The following is a 15,542-nucleotide window of genomic DNA, read 5'->3' as shown; positions in this document are numbered from 1 at the left end:
GGTGGCATTTTGATTCAAGGAAGGCATGCTAAATATGAGTTCGGTTTCCTGAAAGTAGTCACTCGTGAACCCACTTTGGATCATGATTATCTCAGGCAGAATCACGTTCACTAAGGATCTAGCCTCAAACTAAGCCCTGGAAGAGGTGGGAGAAGGAAAGGAGATAGATTTTTATGGAACGTGAGTGGCCGGGGAGAGAAGCCCAGAGCGACTGCACATGGATGGCTGAGGACAGGGATGAGGGTGGCGACAGACAAGCCATGGTGGCAGGTGCCAGACCGGGGTGGAGTCCGGGAGAATGCGGAGTAGCAAACAGAAGGTGTGGACCCAGGGGCCTCTTTCATGCATTTACCCACAGCCTCAGCAAGTCTTTCTGAGACTCGGCTTCCCCATTCATAAAATGGGGCAAAACACCAGCTCTCACTACCAGGCATTATGAGGACCCAGTAAGAAAAGGCCATAGCATTTGATGACTGGCAGAAGCCATCTTGTGTGCACTGGGCAAAGGCAGAAGCAGGGACAGGGAAGGGAGGGGTCAGCCCAGGCCCCTGCCTGTGAAAAATGCTAATGATCCTTATTGGAGCAAGGTAATCGTCCCCAGTGGCTCAGTCAGGAGGAGCTGATGAAAGGCTGAATGAACAATGCTTTGAACAAAAGTGCTCAGAAACCCTTGATCCTAGAGCCCTTGGTCTGCTCCCAGTCCCAAGCCTTCCATCCTCCTACTTCACCACATGCTGAGCAGCGTTTCCCCCGTTTGGGTGTGAGGGCTCCCTCCTGTCTGGTACAGGACACAGACTTTCAGGGCTCAGCATGGGAAATGGAACGCCAAGAGGGGACTATAAAGCCCAAGTGAACGAAGAGTGGGGCTGGTTCCTGGCAATAGGATAAATGTGCCTCGTGGACGTAAAAGTGGCTGTTACTATGGCCAGCACTGCTCTGAATTCCTTTTTTGAATTAACCCATTTAAACCTTACGAGAATCCTGTGAATCCCCATTTGATAGACGGGAAAACTGAGACACAGAGAGGTTAAGTAACTTGACAAAATTCTCACAGCTGATATCTAGTTGAGCCAGGATTTGAACCAATGCATGTTGACACTGGGAGGCCATGCACCTTACTGCTGAACCAGGCAGCAATCTGGGGGAACTAGAGAAAGTTGCAGTGAAATACTTATGGCCCACACAATGTGATCTGGCAAAAACCATGCTAAAGGAGGTGGTAAACAGTTGGTTCCATCCCCAGCTCAGCTATTAATATTCTAGCTAACCCCAGCCAAGGCCTTTGGATGTTCTCAGGATCCCAGCTCCCCAGCTATAAAATGGAGGAGGGGGTTGCAGACGGTGAGGTGTAAGAGATCCCTCAACTCCAACGTGAAGCTTTTCTCTACGAAATTAAGAGTTTGCCCAACAACATTATGTAATTGTCTGCTTAGGTCAATAGAGACAAAATCTAGAGGAAGTCTGAGGTTGCAAATGCAAGAAGTCATTTTACGAAATATTTTCAAAGATGAAGAGAACTTGTCAAAAACAATTGAGGCATTTTCTTTTATTTCCAAAGGAAATGATTCAACTTAATGAAAGGTCACTAATGAAAGAGAGTTCATGTTACAAACATCAAATATTTGGTAGCTCTTCCCAGCCAGCTGGGAAGTCAGCCCTGGCTCTGCTGTGTATGTGATTGTGTGTTTCCTTTTTAGACTTCTGCTCAGAACTACTTTCAGAAGGTTCTTTCCACCTGAGACCTGTGATATCTGTGGACAATTCACTCAAGCAGAGTTAGACGGGCCCCCAAGACATTCTAGACACCCTGACCCAGAAAATGCTTCAGGCTTCTTTTTTTTTTCTGACACAGGATCTCACTGAGCTGCCCAGGCTGGAGTGCAGTGGTGTGATCACAGCTCACAATAGCCTTGACCTCATGGGCTCAAGGAATCCTTCCATGTCAGCCTCCTGAGTAGCTAGGACTGTAGGCACATGTCACCACATCCAGCTAATTTTTGTAGAGACTGGGTTTAACTATGTTGCCCAGGCTGGTCTTGAACTCCAGGGCTCAAATGATCCTCCTGCCTCAGCCTCCCAAAGTGCTAGGAACACAGGCATGAGCCCCTGTGCCCAGCCTGCTCCAGGCTTCTTTGTAGCAAATCAATACTGAGATTCTCTATTTTCCTGAGGGCCAAATTCTACCAAAAGAAACAGATCGGGAAACACATAGAAGAAGAGAAGTTTAACGTTGGAGGTGAAGAGGCGAGTGTATAGAATAAGGTTGGATATGCTTAGATCAGTGATTTGCAACTGTGGCTATACATTGTAATCACCTGAAGCGCTTGAGGGCTGGGTCCCACTCAACAAATTATTAACATTTCATTGGCTTGAGTATGGCCTGGGCATCAGGACTTTAAAAATCTTTCCTTTTAAAAATATCTCAGCCGCGCGTGGTGGCTCACGCCTGTAATCCCAGCACTTTGGGAGGCCGAGGCGGGTGGATCACGAGGTCAAGAGATCGAGACCATCCCGGTCAACATGGTGAAACCCCGTCTCTACTAAAAATACAAAAATTAGCTGGGCATGGTGGCGCATGCCTGTAGTCCCAGCTACTCAGGAGGCTGAGGCAGGAGAATTGCTTGAACCCAGGAGGTGAAGGTTGCAGTGAGCCGAGATCATGCCATTGCACTCCAGCCTGGGCAACAAGAGCAAAACTCCGTCTCAAAAATAAATAAATAAATAAATAAATAAAATAAAATAAAATAATATACATATAAACTTACAATGAAATAAATTATATTAAAAATGAAAGTAATAAATATCCAAAACCCATCGCCTCCAAGTTGTTTTAATACATTTAACTATTATCTATGCCCTTGAGATTTTTTTATATCTTGTTTGTTTGTTTTTGTTTGAGACAGGATCTCAAGTGCAGTGATCATGACTCACTAGCTTTGACCTCCTGGGCAGAAGTGATCCTCCCATCTCAGTCTCCCCAGTAGCGAGGATCCCAGGTGCACACCACCACACCCAGCTATTTATTTTTTTTTTCCTAAAGACAAGGCCTCACCATGTTGCCAAGCTGGTCTCAAACTCCTGGCCTCAAGCGATCCTCCCACTTTCAGCCAAAAAACTGGAATTCCAAGCATGAGCCACTGCACCCAACCTTATTTATGTGTTCTTTCTGCATGACAAAGACACTGTGTCACGGTTTCCTGCTGAGCCTCTCTGTTCGGTTCTGTATTCCGTGAAGGCACGTTGCTGCTGGAAATCAACCATGATGGGAATATTTACACCACAATAATCAGCAGATGTTACAGGTCAGGGCTTTTCCTCCCAATGAGCCTGTTGTTAAGCATTTGCCAATATTACTACTCATATCCCATCCTAGAAGTTGTGATTTAATGGGTCTGGGATGTGGCTGGGCTTTGGAATTTAAAAATAAAAATCCCCAGGTAATTATAATGTGCATCCAACTCTAGGAACCACCATTCTAAAGAAAGCCAGCTCACTGCAGACCCCCACGGGTGCTCAGTGGAATAGTACACCCACACCCCGTGTGCTCAACAGGCAGGGCTGTGTTGTGTGAAGACACAGGAAGGATTCCTCTTACTTCTCACAAATTCATTTTGAGGGGGCAGTTAGATAAAGCAGGTAAGTGGAGAGAGTGACGGTTTATCCCCCATTCGCGCCTCACCATGAGCTCTCAGCCCCAGCCGGGAGTTGCCTCATGGGGAATGCTGGCTCAGGGCCACCGGAGCTTCGGATTGTTTTTGGATAAACTACAATTCTGGATTTTTCTGTGAAATCTTCCCATCTTTAGGAAATCACGAAGGCCACACGGAACGCGCCTGCTAACCAGCTTCAGCCAGCAAGCTACTGATTTGAAACCCCTATTCAGCAAGTGTGTACCTCACACAGGACACATAAGAGTATGGCCATATGGCAAGCAAGTGAAAATGACCCTTGATAGCACTGCTGGGCCCCCTCATCAGAAGGGTGGACACCACACAGTCACCAGATTCCTCCTCCAAGCTCAGGTGATAAGTCGGTTCCAGGGGTCCTGGAAAAGCAGGTGGGTAGCATTTCAGGTTTCACTTTATATAGTATACTAGTCTCCAAACATAGGAAGAGGATCAAAAGAACAGCGAATGTTGATCACAAACCCCCTACCCCAGAACGTCCTATAAGCTGACATTTAATCACTGAAAATGATATGGGGAGATAAGGATGGCCACCCACATTCCCACAGCTATTTCCGGAGGGCAGCAAAACAGACCTCCAGGCACATCGGCTCCAGGTGAGACCCTGGACACCTCCCTGCCAATCCCTGTCCTAAGTTTTGGATGAAAATATCTCAGATCCTGGACACTTTAGAATTGGTAAGTCTAATCATCATCAAATCGTGGCCATGGAGAAATCAGAACCTTCTTACAGTGCTGGTGGAAGCGTGAAATAGCATAGCAACTTTGGAAAGCAGCCTGGCAGTTCCTTAAAAGCTTAAGCTAGAGTCACTGTGTGACCCAGCAATTCTAATCCTAGATCTATATCCAAAAGAATGGAAGGCATATTCCCACAAAAACTTGCACGCGAATGTCCATAGCAGCGCGATGCATACTAGTCAGCAAGTGAAAACAACCCAAATGTCTATCAACTAATGAATGGACAAACAGAATGGGGTCTTGCCATACGATGAAATATTGTTCAGCCATTAAAAAGAATGAAGTTCTGATACATGCCACAACATGGATTTAAGTTAAAAACATTGTGCTAAGTTGAGCCAGGTGTGGTGGCTTATACCTGTAATCCCAGCACTTTGGGAGGCTGAGGCAGGTGAATCACTTGAGGTCAGGAGTTCAAGACCAGCCTAACCAACAGGGCAAAACCCTGTGTCTTCTACAAATACAAACATTAGCCAGGCGTGGTGGTACATGCCTGTAATCCCAGCTACTCAGGAGGCTGAGGCAGGAGAATCACTTGAACCCGGGAAGCAGAGATTGCAATAAGCGAAGATCAGGCCACAGCACTCCAGACTCGGCGAAAGAGTGAGACTCCTTTTCAGAAAAACCAAACAAAAAAACAAAAAACCATTATGCTAGGTGAAAGAAATCAGTCACAAAAGGCCACATATTTTATGATTTATAAGAAGTGTCCATCCAAGACAGGCAAATAGATAAAAACAGAAAATAAATTACTGGTTGCCAGGGGCTAAGAGCAGGAGAAATCAGGAGTGACTGTAAAGGGTCTGGGTTTTTTGGGGGGTGATGAAAATAATTCCCATTGGATAATAGTTATGGTTTGTACAGCCTTGTGAATATCCTAAAAACTACTGAATTGTATACTTCAAAATGTGCAATTAAAAAAACATGGCTACATATCTAAGCAGACAGGTTGTACTTTGGCAAAAAAAGATGTAAACATCCATCCATCTCATTGTTGAGTGATTGAGGATGGGAAGGAACACAGTGATAGTCCCTCTGATACCAACTGATATTACAGAGGCCGAAACACAGACTGTAACCAACATTCATATCCCAACGGCCAAGGAGGAGACGGGTCCGAAGACACCTTTGCAGTTCAAACACATTGCAAGTGTGGAATGTGAAAATCCAGAGGAAAAGCCCACAGAACAGGCCCCTCATGTTTAGAATCCTGCCCAGCCATGCTCCAAGGTGGGGTACTCAGCTACCCAGATGCCCTCTTCAGGGACTCCACCTGCTTTGCCGTATGACAGCCATTAATCTCATGCAGCTGAGTTCGCATTGAGGCTGTAGTGACATAACCTGAAATTCACAAGATCAGTTTTTGCAAACCATGAAGGAATTCATTTAGTCTTCATTTATTATGGAGATGACCCCACAGAGGGGCAGTTGATTGTGCTATGAAAGGCCGACAGGGCCAAGCCCAGCCACAGTTAAACTGCCCGTAGTTCTCACAAGAAAGGGAGGGATATGAGGGGGCACAGCACCCCTCAGAGAAATCTTCTTCAGTCACAGAATTATTTTCATATGAAAACAGGCCGGGCGCGGTGGCTCACGCCTGTAATCCCAGCACTTTGGGAGGCCGAGGCGGGTGGATCACGAGGTCAAGAGATTGATACCAACCGGGTCAACATGGTGAAACCTCGTCTCTACTAAAAATACGAAAGTTAGCTGGGCATGGTGGCGCGTGCCTGTAATCCCAGCTACTCGGGAGGCTGAGGCAGGAGAATTGCTTGAATCCAGGAGGCGGAGGTTGCGGTGAGCCGAGATCGCACCATGGCACTCCAGCCTGGGTAACAAGAGCGAAACTCCGTCTCAAAAGAAAAAAAAAAAGACATGAAAACATACGTGGGAACAACGCTCGGGGCTGTTACAGATCTATAGAGGGAAGGCATGTGGATTGATGTGCAGTCAGGGAAACAAAAATCACGCCATGAGTTCCAAATAAAGAGAACTGAAGACAGGGAGTTGGTTACAGACACACTGGGAAGGCCAAAGGAGCAGAAGGAGAGAGATCAGATTAGCCATAAACTAGAACTACAGGAGACTGGATCACCCTTCGGCAGGAGAGCTAACAGGGATATGGTGTTGCCTATAGCTGACACGTAGACTCTGGGAGGCTGTGGCTGCTGCTGCTGGAACCCGGTAGCCAGATCATGCCTGCCAGCCTGACCCCATCTGAGCCTCGGCCCACCAACCACCATGCTGCTGAGGCTGCTGATGTACCCACTGCCATTGTCACTGCACCTGAGCAGGAGCCGAGGAGTCCACACTGCAATGCCGTGACACGCAGAAAGGCTAGGAAGGGCTTCACTCTTTCTCCCCATCTTCCAGCCTCCCGCCCCTGCTCTGCCACAACATGGATTTAAGTTAAAAACGTGCTAAATTGGGCTGGGCGTGGTGGCTCACACCTGTAATCCCAGCATTTTGGGAGACTGAGGCAGGAGAATCACTTGAGGTCAGGAGTTCAAGACCAGGCTAGCCCCTGGTCTGCCCCTACTCTGCTACAGACAAAATCTAACCAGTTTGCAGAATCTAGAGGCGGTGTGCAGGCTCCTAGCCCCCTACCATGTTTGTATGAACTGTTTGTTTATATTTCTTTAAGAATTAAAAAAAAAACACACACACAGTTTTGTGTTTGCTCATAAAAACTTAATCAGCATTTTGAACCAGGTTAGCTTTCTATTTTGTACTTAAAATTCTGGTACTGACACTTCACAGGCTAAGTATAAAATAAAGTTTTGTGTGCATAATTTGAGTGGACTGTAAACTGTTGGTATATTCAGTGATGCAGTTTTAAACTTGTACCAGGCATGATGTGTTTTTATCTTACGGAATCAACAAATCAATTGTATATATTTTTCTCTTAATAAATAGCTGTATGAAATGTGTTTCCTGAATATTTTTCTTCTCTTGTACAATAAATACCCTGACATCCTACCAGTATTTGTCCTCCCAGCTCTGTGTTGTTTTCTGTTCTGTGTAATAGTATCTAATGTTGGCAACAATTGAATTTTTTGAAGTATACAGAGTGTTATGGGTTTTGGAATTTGTGGACACAGATTTAGAAGGTTACCATTTACAAATAAATATTTTACATTTATAAAATAAAAAAGAAAGACAGAGCAAAGCACAGAAGAGTTAAAACGGAACTGAGGGCAAAATGGCCAGTCTGGATTGAGTGGGGGTGCCTTTCACAGCCTGCGGTAGCTGAGCAAGGGCAGGAAGTCCCTAATTTCCACCCCAGGCAGAGCTTCGGCTTGGAGAAAATTGGCCTTATCAAATAGGGACAGATTTATCGGTCTATTCTTTTACTCTCGCATGCATTCACACGTGAGTTCATTGGGTTATCCGCTAACGCAGCCAAGAGTGAGTGCCAATAATAGCATCTGCTCGCCTTCCCTTTTCACACCCTACAGATCTCGGAGGTCTTTGTGGGCTTCTAGAATTCCCTATAATCATTTTTCCTTCTCAGAGATTAGAGCCAACACTGACAGAAAAGGTATAATGGGAATGACGAGGCTCTGGTCCAAGCACACAGAAAGATGCTCCCTGGAGACTGTGTGAAGACACCAGGAGGCGGGCGCTGGAATCCCTCCACAGTCTTGGTACCCCTGGTCCAGCGTGCCTGTGGCTCACATCATTCTTTTTATTAAAAAATGCACCTTTTCCTTGACGGGACAGGACTTTCTCTGGCATGTAATTCCTTTTTTCTTCTATCTTACGTCTTAGGTTCAGGGATCCAGGTGCAGGTTTGTTACACAGGTAAACTCGTGTCACGGGGCGTTGGTATACAGACCATTTCATCATCCAGGCACTAAGCATAGTACCTGATAACGCATTATTTTTCTGATCCTCTCCCTCCTCCCATGCTTCTCCCTCAAGTTGGCCCCCAGGGAATTCTAAAAGGACTTTGTCACATGGAGCTTTCTATGAGACGCTATGATATTATGAGACACTGCACAGCGTCCTTGCTGTGCGAGCCCAGAGCAGAATCTACATGACTGCCTCTAATGGAGTCAACAGAGAAAAGCCAAGGAGCTCACCAGAGCCACGCCCGCTGGCCACAAGGACCCCTGTAAGTACCTGCGAGTTTGGATGAAGCCCCTGTGTCCTGGAGGAACAAGTCTCAATGCCCTCAGATCTCAGCTTTCGCCACTTCGTAGAGCCCTGGGCTAGCTGTTGAGATGAGCAGTGGATGGGCAGACCAGGGAGGGTCGCGGCTCTGCTGAGGTTCTGTTGCTCCTGCCGGGGAAAGGGAAGACTGAGGACCTGAAGAAATGGCCCTTTCCCTTGCCTAAGCAAATGCTCCTCCTCCAAAATCACCCTTTTAGCTCTTCTGGCAAGAGCCTTAAACAGAGTCAGAGAAAACCTCTTTGTGAGTAGAGAAAATCTGAAAGAAGAGAGTGAAGGCATTTGGAGAAAAAGTTGTTCTGCAGGTCAGAGTGGACCCAGTGAATGAGGCACTGCAGGCCTTGGAGGAGGGATATACGGTTATGGAGTTCATTTCTATACTACCTTTTATTTTTTCTGGTGTCCCTGTGGATGTGGTGGGGCAGTGGTGGAAACACCCTGTGGAGATGCTTGAATTCCACTCTCTTATTGCTATAAGGAACTACCTGAATTCCTTGAATTCCTAAGCTTAAACCATCCTCCCCCTTTAGTCTCCCAAGTAGCTGGGATTACAGGTACACATCACCATGCCTCGGTAATTTAAAAAATTTTTGTAGAGACAATGTCTCTCCATCTTGCCCAGGCTGGTTTCCAATTCCTGGGCTCACGTGATCCTCCCGCCTTGGCCTCCCAAAGTGCTGGGATTACATACATGAGCCATCACCTCCAGCCTATACTTTCCATGTCTATGGAGCTACAAGTTCTGAAAATGTGTGTAAGTGAAACTATGTAAGATGTGGTCTTTTGTGTCTAAATTCTTTCACTTAGTAGAATGTTTTTAAGGTTCATCCATGTGTAGCATGCATCAGCACTTCATCACTGCTTATGGCTGAATAATATTTCATTGTATGAATAGACTGCATTTCATTCATTAGTTGATGGACATCTGGATCATTTCCACTTCTTGGCTATTACAAATAAGGTTCATGGCTGGGCGCGGTGGCTCACGCCTGTAATCCCAGCACTTTGGGAGGCCGAGGTGGGTGGATCACGAGGTCAAGAGATCGAGACCATCCTGGTCAACATGGTGAAACCCCGTCTCTACTAAAAATACAAAAAATTAGCTGGGCATGGTGGCATGTGCCTGTAATCCCAGCTACTCAGGAGGCTGAGGCAGGAGAATTGCCTGAACCCAGGAGGCAGAGGTTGCGGTGAGCCGAGATCACACCATTGCACTCCAACCTGGGTAACAAGAGCGAAACTCCATCTCAAAAAAAACCAAAACCAAAACCAAAACAAAAACAAATAACGTTCTTCGTGTACTGGTTTTTGTATATATATTCAATTACCTTAGGAATATACCTAGGAGTGGAATTATTGGGTCATTTTGTAACTATATTTAAATTTTAAATGAACTGTCAAAATGCACAATGGTTCCAATTTTCCCTCATCTTTGTCAACATTTATTATTGCCCCCCCCTTTTTTTTGGAGATAGAGTCTCTGTCACTCAGCCTGGAGTGCAGTGGTGCAATCTCAACTCACTGCAGCCTCCACCTTCCATATTGTCTGTCTTTCTTATAGTCATCCTAGTAGGTGTGAAGTGGGATGACAGTATGATTTTGATTTGCATTTTTCTAATGACTACTAATACAGAGCATCTTTTCATATGCCAGATACATCCTTTTTGGAGAGCAGTTGGGTAATACATTTCAAAGGCTATTAAATGTGCATGTAATTTAACCATAATACCTGATTCCAGAATTCACCAAGGAATAATTATAGATGCCTAAGAAATTCACCTGCAAAAATGTTCATCATGATGTTATTTAAAAGTGTAAGTAGTTGAAAACAAAAGTTCAACGACAGGATATTGTTTAAATATTTGACAGTTCAATTGTAAAATGAAATAAAATAATTCTGTATAATACTAATGGCATGGAATTATATAGCTAAATAAAAATGTAGACTGTAAAACATTACCATCTTAATTCTATTTAAGAATCTAAAAACCTTTGAAGAAAAAAAGAATATAAACATATATACCAAAATGCTAACAATGATATGGATAGTTTTTTTGTAACAGTCTTTTGAGACAATTCACATGCCATACAATTCATCCAAAGTATGCAATTCAATGATTTTAATATATTCACAGAGCTGTGCGACCATCACCACAGTCGACTTTAGAGCATTTTTATCACCCCAAAAGAAACCCTGTACTCATTAGCAGTCACTCTCCATTTCCCACCCCCTATCCCCAGCCCAAGGCAACCACTCATCTTTCTGTCTCTATAGATTTGTCTGTACTATACATTTTATGTAAATGAAATCATATAATATGTGACCTTTTGTGACTAGCTTCTTTCACTTATAATGTTTTCAAGTTTTATCCATGTTGTAGCATGCATCAGTAATCATTCCATTTATGATTGAATATTATATTATATAGACATGTCACATTTAATTTATTCATTCTTTGGTTGGTGGACACTGGGATTGTTTTGGCTGTTATGAATAATGCTGTTACAAGTTCTTGTACAAGTATTTGTGAAGATACATATTTGCATTTCTCTTGAGTATATTCTTAGGAGTGTGGAATTGCTGGATCATATGGCAACTCTATGTCATTGAAGAACTGACAGACTGCTTTTCTTTGTATCAGCACTATTTAACAATCCCATCAGTAGTATATGAGGGTTTAGTTTTAGCTTTTGTATTTAGGTTGTTGCTGCATTTTACATGTGGATATGGTGTGAGATAGTGGTCCATTTTTTTTTTCTTTTGCATGTGGATATTTAATTGTCCCAGCATCATTTGTTGAAAAGACAATTGTTTCCCTGTTAAATTGTCTGAATTGTGATGATATTCTTATGAAAATAAACTGACCATAAATGTGGGGGTTTGTTTCTGGACTCTAAGTTTTATTTCATTGGTTTATATGTCTATCCTATGACAGTACCACATTTTTATTACTATAGTTTTGTAATAGGTTTGAAATAAGAAAGTATGAGCCCTCTATCTTTGTCCTTCTTTTTAAAGATATTTTGATTATTCTGAGTCTTTTGAATTTTCATATAAATTTTAGAATCAACTTATCAATTTATGCAAAGAAGCCAGCTGGGATTTTAATAGGAATTGCACTTACTCTACAGATCAATTTGGGGAGTCTTGCCATCTTAATGATTTGGAAAGTATTGCCATCTTAAGTCTTCTGATCCATGAACATGGGATGTCTTTAAATTTATCTGGGTTTCTCATTTCTTTTAACAATGTTTTGTAGTTTTTGGATTATAAGTTTTGGACTTCTTTTGTTAGTGAAGAATTTTTAATTGTGGTAAAATATTCATAACATAAAATTTACCATAGTAACCATTTTAACTGCACAGTTGAGTGGCATTAAGTGCATTCACGTGGTTATGCAACCATCACCACTACACATACATAGAATATCTTCATTTTTCCAAAGTGAAACCCCATACTCATTAAACAATAACTCACCATTCCCTTTCCCCTAGCCCCTGGCAACTACCATCCTACTTTCTGTCTCTGTGAATTTCATTACTCTAGGTACCACATATAAATGGAATTGAACAATATTTTTCCTTTTGTGTCTGGCTTATTCACTTAGAATAATGTCTTCAAGGTTACTGATGTTGTAGCTTATGTCAAAATTTCATTCCTTTTTAGGCCTGAATAATATTATGTAAAACATGCTGTTTATCCATTCATCTGTCAACACTTGGGTTTGTTTCCACTTTTTGGTTATTGTAAATAATGCTGCTATGAACATAGGTATAAAAATATCTATTTGGGTCCCTGCTTTTAATTCTTAGGCGTGTGTACCCCAAAGCAGAATTTCTGGATTATATATAATTCTGTGTTTCATTTTTTGAGAATGACTAATTTTAAATTCATTATTACCTTTTTGTTCTTCTGTATTTTAATATTTATTATATAATCATGAAAACATTACTTTTAAAAGCTAGTTATTTGAACACATTCTACATTGTTAATGGACATATGTTCCATAAGCTTTTTAACGTTTTCCATAATCTGTGAACTAATATATGCTTACAGTGATGATAACTTCTGGTTTATGTGATCATTTTGCTGACGACTTGGAAGACTGTCTCATTCCTTCTGTAGACACATGGGTCAGAACATAATGGGCATAATGCCCTTTTGTTAACAGTAAGATTTGCCACTTGTATTTGCCTTATACCTCTCACCCCACCTTCAAGCCACAGTGCCCCCAATACAATGGACACCGGGGAGATACATACCTATTCTCGGGTTTGTAACAGTGGGAAGAGTCTATTGACCTGCTGGTTCGTGGCGGCTTCTATCTTCTGACTCAGATCTCCACTATTTTCACTCCAACCATGTAGTTTTCCTTTTCCCAGGCAGCCCATAAAATGGGGAAAAACAGAGTTCAACTGAGAAGATTTGGGGAGCAAGCCAACATACAAACAGGAACAAGAGCCCTGGGACTTTCCTAAGGAAAACAAAGGATTTAAAGAAAGAACAATATTTAGTAGAACGCAAAACTCCCATTTCCAGATTAAGAAAACAACTTGCTGCAAATAAAATATTTAAAAGTAGCTCTTGTTTTTACAAAACAAGCAAAACAGCACCAAAAAAATCCTCTCCCTCTCATTACAGCACCAAAAAAAAAAAAAAAAAAAAAAAAGTTCTTAGAAGCTGAGTTTAAGAAATGTTTTTAGGATTGGAAAATACCAGTTTTAGGTCATGGAAAAACTACTGTTCCCTCCACTGATCCAACTCAAAGGTTCATCCTAACTCTTGGTTCATGCCGGCTTCCCCAAGTGCCTCATTTCCTGTTAAGGTACTATTGTTCCTAAACCTTCAGGTTTCCTCTTAGCGTCATGTTTCTTTCCCAAGGAAATCAATTTTCAAGCATTTACCCTTTTGCAGTAGTGAGTCAAAACTCAAGGCAGCTGTCAAATATTCCTCTCGTGCAGGCCAAGTCTTCCAAGGAATGACACCACCAAGTGGATACGCAAACGGATATGACGAGGCAACTGCTGCCGAGCTCTGCATGGCCGTGAGTAGAGGAACGGAGCTGCTGGGGAAGAAACCACGCAGGGCTGGGATACACATGATTTCCAGAAGAGTCATCAAGGACGTAAGTCTCATATGGTCCAGGTCTCATATGTAACCAGAGGTCAGTGCTCCTGGGAGATCCTAAGAGTCTGTCACTCAGGTTCAGTACACATTCTAGGTCAAGGGCCTAAAAACGATGGCCTTTTGTGTGTTATTGTATGGCTGTCAAGGTAACACGCTCTCAAAGTTTTTACATGTTTAAAAAAAAATTAAAAAATAACCGTTTGTGACAAATTAAAATCTGTACAGGTTGCAGGTTAGGAGCAGGGTTTGGGATCAATGGTTAGGCCTGGCCACTGTGTTTCCACGAGGCACACTCTGGATGCCGGGAGGGCAGGGGCGTGCCCAGTGACTATCTCCATGGAACCTCTGTTGCCACTTCTCACCAGGTTAGGGCGCTTCCTGATCACTCAGTGCTTCTCTGGACCTCCAAAATGAGAGTTGCCACTCGTATTCTTGTCCCAAGAGGCGAAAAAGGCCCCAGTTCTGCTTCATTTAAGAAAAACTTGGCTGACGGAGAATTTGGATGTTGGTTCAAGCAAGATTTTATATGGAGAAGCAGCAATGCCAGGTACCATCACGAGACTCACAATTAGTCTTTCCTCTACTTTCAGCTTCTGTACTGGCTTCTTTTCTAGCCCCTGGGCTCAGTGCTGAACCCTGGTACAGCCCAAGCCTAGGATATTTTCTTTATACACATCAAGGGCCATCTTGTGGAAGAATGGTTTTGTGCAGTTCCAGAGGTCAGAACTAGTACCAGTAGGTAGAGCAACAGTTGATTTAAACTGAGCATGGGAAAGACTTTGCTCAGAATTTTTGCTGAGCAGATCTAGAACAAGCTGCTTTGGGAAGCAATGAGGTCCTGCTTCAACAGAAATGCTGTGAGCAGTTAGAAATGTCATCCCAGCACTTTGGGAGGCCGAGGCGAGCGGGTCACAAGGTCAAGAGGTCGAGACCATCCTGGTCAACGTGGTGAAACCCCGTCCTACTAAAAATACAAAAATTAGCTGGGCATGGTGGCACGTGCCTGTAGTCCCAGCTACTCAGGAGGCTGAGGCAGGAGAATTGCTTGAATCCAGGAGGCAGAGGTTGCAGTGAGCTGAGATCGCGCCACTGCACTCCAACTTGGCGTCTGGCGACACAGCAAGATTCTGTCTCAAAAAAAAAGAAGTGTGGTTATATCAAGGACCTCTGGGGCCTAGAATTATATGAATCAGAGAACTCATGGATCAAGGGGCAGAGTGAGGAGCTGTAAACCTGAATACAGTAGCTGAGAGTATAAATGCTGAAGTCAAAGCTGAAGTGAGTTCATATCATGGCTCTGTCACTTACTAGCCATTTGGTAAAGTTGGTTAAGATGAACTTCAGCTCCTGTATCTATAAAATGCAGACCATAGTTCTTACCTCATGGAGATACTATGGAGGCTAAGTTACAGCTAGTGTCAACAAGTGACAGCTCTTGTGGTTGTACATTTATTCTAATATATTATTGGTTGCAAATGCTGTGTACATCGGTTGAGTTCAAACTTGGTAGGAAAATGTTTCTCTTCTTTGTTTTTCTTCCAGAGTTGCAAAACTATTTCAAGGCAGGGGATACAGGAAATGAAAAAATAAATAAAACAGCTCTCTTGGATTATGTACCAGCCTTCAGGCAGATGGTGACTGTCCTGTGTGTGTACCCTCCCAAGACGGGTGACATCAATGTGCACCTCATCAGCATGATTGCCTCCAACCGGGTTGCTGAATTTGCCCCCACAATTCAAGAGGGCTGGGCAGAGAGGAGGGACGCTCTTCAGATGCCAAAATGGCAATATGTTACAGATGATGGTTGGCAGGGATTT

The 15,542-nt window shown here is 43.3% G+C and overlaps 1 long non-coding RNA gene across 1 annotated transcript; it reads right to left on the bottom strand.

Moving 5' to 3' along the window:
- Positions 1 to 2,618: 2,618 nt before the first annotated feature.
- On the bottom strand, positions 2,619 to 13,659 carry LOC141584642 (uncharacterized). The gene is made up of 3 exons (XR_012517814.1): positions 13,503 to 13,659; positions 12,861 to 13,072; positions 2,619 to 8,708 (listed from the first exon to the last, which is right to left on the bottom strand). It is a non-coding gene; the product is annotated as an uncharacterized LOC141584642 (long non-coding RNA).
- Positions 13,660 to 15,542: the final 1,883 nt, after the last annotated feature.

The sequence above is a fragment of the Saimiri boliviensis genome, chromosome 5 (genome assembly GCF_048565385.1).
Source record: "Saimiri boliviensis isolate mSaiBol1 chromosome 5, mSaiBol1.pri, whole genome shotgun sequence".
NCBI lineage: Eukaryota > Metazoa > Chordata > Mammalia > Primates > Cebidae > Saimiri > Saimiri boliviensis.
Note: the sequence above shows the minus strand (reverse complement) of the source record. Positions and strands in the feature narration are given on the sequence as shown.